Source organism: Opisthocomus hoazin, unplaced genomic scaffold, assembly GCF_030867145.1.
Source record: "Opisthocomus hoazin isolate bOpiHoa1 unplaced genomic scaffold, bOpiHoa1.hap1 HAP1_SCAFFOLD_141, whole genome shotgun sequence".
NCBI classification, from domain to species: domain Eukaryota; kingdom Metazoa; phylum Chordata; class Aves; order Opisthocomiformes; family Opisthocomidae; genus Opisthocomus; species Opisthocomus hoazin.
The window spans coordinates 102,501-110,000 of record NW_027448840.1 but is presented as its reverse complement, the minus strand read 5'-3'; positions in this window follow the sequence as shown (position 1 = coordinate 110,000).

The following is a 7,500-nucleotide window of genomic DNA, read 5'->3' as shown; positions in this document are numbered from 1 at the left end:
CGCCCCCCCCCCCCCCCCACCTCCCCCCGTGCAGGCACCCCTGCAAACGGGCCTCCGGCACGGCAGCCCGGCCGCCGCACCCCCACCCGCAAGCCCCCCCCCACCGCCGCCCCGGCCGAGAGCGCACAAGCAGCCCCTGCCGCCGCCCCCCCCCACCCCCCCCCCGGTGCGGGCACCCCTGCATACGGGCCTCCGGCACGGCCGCTCCGCTGCCCCCCCCCACCCCGCCACCCCCCCACCGCCGCCCCGGCCGAGAGCGCACAAGCAGCCCCTGCCGCCGCCCCCCCCCCCCCCCCCCCCCCGACTCAAACCTCAATCTTCTCGGAAAAGAGGCCCCGTCCCCAGCCTACCTCAGCGCAAGGCTCCCCGCCTGCTCCTCGACCCCGTCTCTCAGTCTCTGTCTCCCCCTTCTGCCGCGGGGAAGCGCCCGCCCCTTGCCGGCGGGTGGGCGGGGCGGGCCGGCTCGGGTTCCGGTTGCTAAGCAGCAGGGTGGCACTCGTTGACCCCGGGCGCCGCTCCGTCTGCCGATGGGCGGGCCGGTGCTGGCTCTCAAGAAATTTTTGTAACTGTTTCCCTGCTCTGCTTTGGTTTTGTTTTTTTTTCTCGCCCACCGTCAGAACCGATGCAGAGTAAGAAAGCCTTCAGCGAGACAGTCCGGCCAAGCTTAGCGCCTTCCACTAGATACGGCGAAGTCTCGGAAACGGGGGGTGGCGAGGGGAATTTCAGGCGCGCGCCGCCTCCCCCCTCCTGCACCACCCCCCCCCGCAAGCGACGGGAAGGGGCGCCGCTTTCCATCAGCTCGGCTGAAACGCCCGAGGACGGGGCGGCGTCTCTGTTTCAAAAGCGGAAAAAGAAATAAAAAAGCAACAAAAACCAAAAAATTCCCGCCGCCCCCCCCAACCCACCCCCGTGCAGGCACCCCTGCATACGGGCCTCCGGCAGGACCGGCCTGCCGCCCCCAGCCACCCCCCCGCAAGCCCCCCCACCGCCGCCCCGGCTGAGAGAGCACAGGCACCCCGCCGCCGCCCCTTCCCACCCCGTGCAGGCACCCCTGCATACGGGCCTCCGGCAGGGCCGGCCTGCCGCCCCCAGCCACCCCCCGCAAGCCCCCCCCACCGCCGCCCCGGCTCAGAGAGCACAGGCAGCCCGCCGCCGGCCCACCCACCCCGTGCAGGCACCCCTGCATACGGGCCTCCGGCAGGGCCGGCCTGCCGACCCCAGCCACCCCCCGCAAGCCCCCCCACCGCCGCCCCGACTGAGAGAGCACAGGCAGCCCGCCGCCGGCCCTTCCCACCCCGTGCAGGCACCCCTGCATACGGGCCTCCGGCAGGGCCGGCCTGCCGCCCCCAGCCACCCCCCGCAAGCCCCCCCACCGCCGCCCCGGCTCAGAGAGCACAGGCAGCCCGCCGCCGGCCCACCCACCCCGTGCAGGCACCCCTGCATACGGGCCTCCGGCAGGACCGGCCTGCCGCCCCCAGCCACCCCCCGCAAGCCCCCCCACCGCCGCCCCGGCTGAGAGAGCACAGGCACCCCGCCGCCGGCCCTTCCCACCCCGTGCAGGCACCCCTGCATACGGGCCTCCGGCAGGGCCGGCCTGCCGCCCCCAGCCACCCCCCGCAAGCCCCCCCCACCGCCGCCCCGGCTCAGAGAGCACAGGCAGCCCGCCGCCGGCCCACCCACCCCGTGCAGGCACCCCTGCATACGGGCCTCCGGCAGGGCCGGCCTGCCGACCCCAGCCACCCCCCGCAAGCCCCCCCACCGCCGCCCCGACTGAGAGAGCACAGGCAGCCCGCCGCCGGCCCTTCCCACCCCGTGCAGGCACCCCTGCATACGGGCCTCCGGCAGGGCCGGCCTGCCGACCCCAGCCACCCCCCGCAACCCCCCCCACCGCCGCCCCGGCTGAGAGAGCACAGGCAGCCCGCCGCCGGCCCTTCCCACCCCGTGCAGGCACCCCTGCATACGGGCCTCCGGCACGGCCGGCCTGCCGCCCCCAGCCACCCCCCGCAAGCCCCCCCCACCGCCGCCCCGACTCAGAGAGCACAGGCAGCCCGCCGCAGGCCCACCCACCCCGTGCAGGCACCCCTGCATACGGGCCTCCGGCAGGGCCGGCCTGCCGACCCCAGCCACCCCCCGCAAGCCCCCCCACCGCCGCCCCGACTGAGACAGCACAGGCAGCCCGCCGCCGGCCCTTCCCACCCCGTGCAGGCACCCCTGCATACGGGCCTCCGGCAGGACCGGCCTGCCGACCCCAGCCACCCCCCGCAAGCCCCCCCACCGCCGCCCCGGCTGAGAGAGCACAGGCAGCCCGCCGCCGGCCCTTCCCACCCCGTGCAGGCACCCCTGCATACGGGCCTCCGGCAGAGCCGGCCTGCCGCCCCCAGCCACCCCCCGCAAGCCCCCCCACCGCCGCCCCGGCTCAGAGAGCACAGGAACCCCGCCGCCGCCCCTTCCCACCCCGTGCAGGCACCCCTGCATACGGGCCTCCGGCAGGGCCGGCCTGCCGCCCCCAGCCACCCCCCGCAAGCCCCCCCACCGCCGCCCCGGCTCAGAGAGCACAGGAACCCCGCCGCCGCCCCTTCCCACCCCGTGCAGGCACCCCTGCATACGGGCCTCCGGCAGGGCCGGCCTGCCGCCCCCAGCCACCCCCCGCAAGCCCCCCCACCGCCGCCCCGGCTCAGAGAGCACAGGCAGCCCGCCGCCGGCCCACCCACCCTGTGCAGGCACCCCTGCATACGGGCCTCCGGCAGGACCGGCCTGCCGCCCCCAGCCACCCCCCGCAAGCCCCCCCACCGCCGCCCCGGCTGAGAGAGCACAGGCAACCCGCCGCCGCCCCTTCCCACCCCGTGCAGGCACCCCTGCATACGGGCCTCCGGCAGGGCCGGCCTGCCGCCCCCAGCCACCCCCCGCAAGCCCCCCCACCGCCGCCCCGGCTGAGAGAGCACAGGCAGCCCGCCGCCGGCCCACCCACCCTGTGCAGGCACCCCTGCATACGGGCCTCCGGCAGGACCGGCCTGCCGCCCCAAGCCACCCCCCGCAAGCCCCCCCACCGCCGCCCCGGCTGAGAGAGCACAGGCACCCCGCCGCCGCCCCTTCCCACCCCGTGCAGGCACCCCTGCATACGGGCCTCCGGCAGGGCCGGCCTGCCGCCCCCAGCCACCCCCCGCAAGCCCCCCCCACCGCCGCCCCGGCTCAGAGAGCACAGGCAGCCCGCCGCAGGCCCACCCACCCCGTGCAGGCACCCCTGCATACGGGCCTCCGGCAGGGCCGGCCTGCCGACCCCAGCCACCCCCCGCAAGCCCCCCCACCGCCGCCCCGGCTGAGAGAGCACAGGCACCCCGCCGCCGCCCCTTCCCACCCCGTGCAGGCACCCCTGCATACGGGCCTCCGGCAGGGCCGGCCTGCCGCCCCCAGCCACCCCCCGCAAGCCCCCCCCACCGCCGCCCCGGCTCAGAGAGCACAGGCAGCCCGCCGCCGGCCCACCCACCCCGTGCAGGCACCCCTGCATACGGGCCTCCGGCAGGGCCGGCCTGCCGACCCCAGCCACCCCCCGCAAGCCCCCCCACCGCCGCCCCGACTGAGACAGCACAGGCAGCCCGCCGCCGGCCCTTCCCACCCCGTGCAGGCACCCCTGCATACGGGCCTCCGGCAGGGCCGGCCTGCCGCCCCCAGCCACCCCCCGCAAGCCCCCCCACCGCCGCCCCGGCTGAGAGAGCACAGGCAACCCGCCGCCGCCCCTTCCCACCCCGTGCAGGCACCCCTGCATACGGGCCTCCGGCAGGGCCGGCCTGCCGCCCCCAGCCACCCCCCGCAAGCCCCCCCCACCGCCGCCCCGGCTCAGAGAGCACAGGCAGCCCGCCGCAGGCCCACCCACCCCGTGCAGGCACCCCTGCATACGGGCCTCCGGCAGGGCCGGCCTGCCGACCCCAGCCACCCCCCGCAACCCCCCCCACCGCCGCCCCGGCTGAGAGAGCACAGGCAGCCCGCCGCCGGCCCTTCCCACCCCGTGCAGGCACCCCTGCATACGGGCCTCCGGCAGGGCCGGCCTGCCGACCCCAGCCACCCCCCGCAACCCCCCCCACCGCCGCCCCGGCTGAGAGAGCACAGGCAGCCCGCCGCCGGCCCTTCCCACCCCGTGCAGGCACCCCTGCATACGGGCCTCCGGCAGGGCCGGCCTGCCGCCCCCAGCCACCCGCCACAGGCCCCCCCACCGCCGCCCCGGCTGAGAGAGCACAGGCAGCCCGCCGCCGGCCCTTCCCACCCCGTGCAGGCACCCCTGCATACGGGCCTCCGGCAGGGCCGGCCTGCCGACCCCAGCCACCCCCCGCAAGCCCCCCCACCGCCGCCCCGGCTCAGAGAGCACAGGCACCCCGCCGCCGCCCCTTCCCACCCCGTGCAGGCACCCCTGCATACGGGCCTCCGGCAGGGCCGGCCTGCCGCCCCCAGCCACCCCCCGCAAGCCCCCCCCACCGCCGCCCCGGCTCAGAGAGCACAGGCAGCCCGCCGCAGGCCCACCCACCCCGTGCAGGCACCCCTGCATACGGGCCTCCGGCAGGGCGGGCCTGCCGACCCCAGCCACCCCCCGCAAGCCCCCCCACCGCCGCCCCGACTGAAACAGCACAGGCAGCCCGCCGCCGGCCCTTCCCACCCCGTGCAGGCACCCCTGCATACGGGCCTCCGGCAGGGCCGGCCTGCCGCCCCCAGCCACCCGCCACAGGCCCCCCCACCGCCGCCCCGGCTGAGAGAGCACAGGCAGCCCGCCGCCGCCCCTTCCCACCCCGTGCAGGCACCCCTGCATACGGGCCTCCGGCAGGGCCGGCCTGCCGACCCCAGCCACCCCCCGCAAGCCCCCCCACCGCCGCCCCGACTGAAACAGCACAGGCAGCCCGCCGCCGGCCCTTCCCACCCCGTGCAGGCACCCCTGCATACGGGCCTCCGGCAGGGCCGGCCTGCCGCCCCCAGCCACCCGCCACAGGCCCCCCCACCGCCGCCCCGGCTGAGAGAGCACAGGCAGCCCGCCGCCGCCCCTTCCCACCCCGTGCAGGCACCCCTGCATACGGGCCTCCGGCAGGGCCGGCCTGCCGACCCCAGCCACCCCCCGCAAGCCCCCCCACCGCCGCCCCGGCTGAGAGAGCACAGGCAGCCCGCCGCCGGCCCACCCACCCTGTGCAGGCACCCCTGCATACGGGCCTCCGGCAGGACCGGCCTGCCGCCCCAAGCCACCCCCCGCAAGCCCCCCCACCGCCGCCCCGGCTGAGAGAGCACAGGCAGCCCGCCGCCGCCCCTTCCCACCCCGTGCAGGCACCCCTGCATACGGGCCTCCAGCACGGGCGACCCGCTCTGTCCGCAGGGAGGACAGGTCTACCCCTTCTGCCGGCAGGGAGGCCAGGTCTACCCGTTCTGCCGGCAGGGAGGCCAGGTCTACCCGTTTTACCTGCAGGGAGACCAGGTCTACCCGTTCTGCCGGCAGGGAGGCCAGGTCTACCCGTTTTACCGGCAGGGATGCCAGGTCTACCCGTTCTGGCGGCAGGGAGGCCAGGTCTACCTGTTTTACCGGCAGGGATGCCAGGTCTACCCGTTCTAGCGGCAGGGAGACCAGGTCTACCCGTATTGCCGGCAGGGATGCCAGGTCTACCCGTTTTTCCGGCAGGGATGCCAGGTCTACCCATTTACCGGCAGGGATGCCAGGTCTACCCGTTTTGCCGGCAGGGATGCCAGGTCTACCCGTTCTGGCGGCAGGGAGAACAGGTCTACCCGTTTTACCTGCAGGGAGAACAGGTCTACCCGTTTTGCCGGCAGGGATGCCAGGTCTACCCGTTTTACCTGCAGGGATGCCAGGTCTACCCGTTTTACCGGCAGGGAGGCCAGGTCTACCCATGTTGCCGGCAGGGAGGCCAGGTCTACCCGTTCTAGCGGCAGGGAGACCAGGTCTACCCATTTACCGGCAGGGAGACCAGGTCTACCCGTTTTGCCGGCAGGGATGCCAGGTCTACCCGTTTTGCCGGCAGGGAGAACAGGTCTACCCGTTTTACCTGCAGGGAGGCCATGTCTACCCGTTTTACCGGCAGGGAGACCAGGTCTACCCGTTTTGCCGGCAGGGATGCCAGGTCTACCCGTTCTGGCGGCAGGGAGACCAGGTCTACCCGTTCTGCCGGCAGGGATACCAGGTCTACCCGTTTTACCTGCACGGAGACCAGGTCTACCCATTTTACCGGCAGGGAGGCCAGGTCTACCCGTTCTGGCGGCAGGGAGAACAGGTCTACCCTTTTTGCCGGCAGGGAGACCAGGTCTACCCGTTTTACCGGCAGGGATGCCAGGTCTACCCGTTTTGCCGGCAGGGATAACAGGTCTACCCGTTTTACCTGCAGGGAGACCAGGTCTACCCGTTTTACCGGCAGGGAGACCAGGTCTACCCGTTTTGCCGGCAGGGATGCCAGGTCTACCCGTTCTGGCGGCAGGGAGGCCAGGTCTACCCGTTCTGCCGGCAGGGAGGCCAGGTCTACCCGTTTTGCCGGCAGGGAGAACAGGTCTACCCGTTTTACCGGCAGGGAGACCAGGTCTACCCGTTTTGCCGGCAGGGATGCCAGGTCTACCCGTTCTGGCGGCAGGGAGGCCAGGTCTACCCGTTCTGCCGGCAGGGAGGCCAGGTCTACCCGTTTTACCTGCAGGGAGGCCAGGTCTACCCGTTTTGGCGGCAGGGAGACCAGGTCTACCCGTTTTGCCGGCAGGGATGCCAGGTCTACCCGCTTCCGGCAGGGATGCCAGGTCTACCCGGTTCCAGGCAGGGAGGCCTCGTCTACCCGTTCTGCCGGCAGGGAGGCCAGGTCTACCCGTTTTACCGGCAGGGATGCCAGGTCTACCCGCTTCCGGCAGGGATGCCAGGTCTACCCGGTTCCAGGCAGGGAGGCCTCGTCTACCCGTTCTGCCGGCAGGGAGGCCAGGTCTACCCGTTTTACCGGCAGGGATGCCAGGTCTACCCGCTTCCGGCAGGGATGCCAGGTCTACCCGGTTCCAGGCAGGGAGGCCTCGTCTACCCGTTCTGCCGGCAGGGAGGCCAGGTCTACCCGTTTTACCGTCCGCCGGGTCCGGTGTGCCCGATGTGGCCGCCGGAGCTGCCGGCGGAAAGGGATGCCTCGTCTACCTCGCTCCGGCGGGACTTTGGCTCCACCGCGGTTCTGGCAGGTAGACGTCTTGCCCGGTTCTTCTTCGGAGCTGCCGAAGGGGTCGCTGCTTTGCGCTGCCTCCAGTTACGTCATGGTAAGAGTCGGCGGCGCTCGCGCGCCTCCCCGCTGGGGGAAGACGGTTCTCTTCGAGCCCGCCGGGGCCGGGGACCTCGCTGTCCGTATACTAGGGCAGAGGGCTGGCGCTCGCGGACCAGCGCCATCGAACCGCTGCAGCTACTCGCGGTTCAGCCGGCAGACTCGGGTGTTGCACGGCGGCTGTGGCCGTGGCCGTTCTGCCTCCTACCTATCGCGCACGGCGCTTCCGACTGCCAGAAGCCGC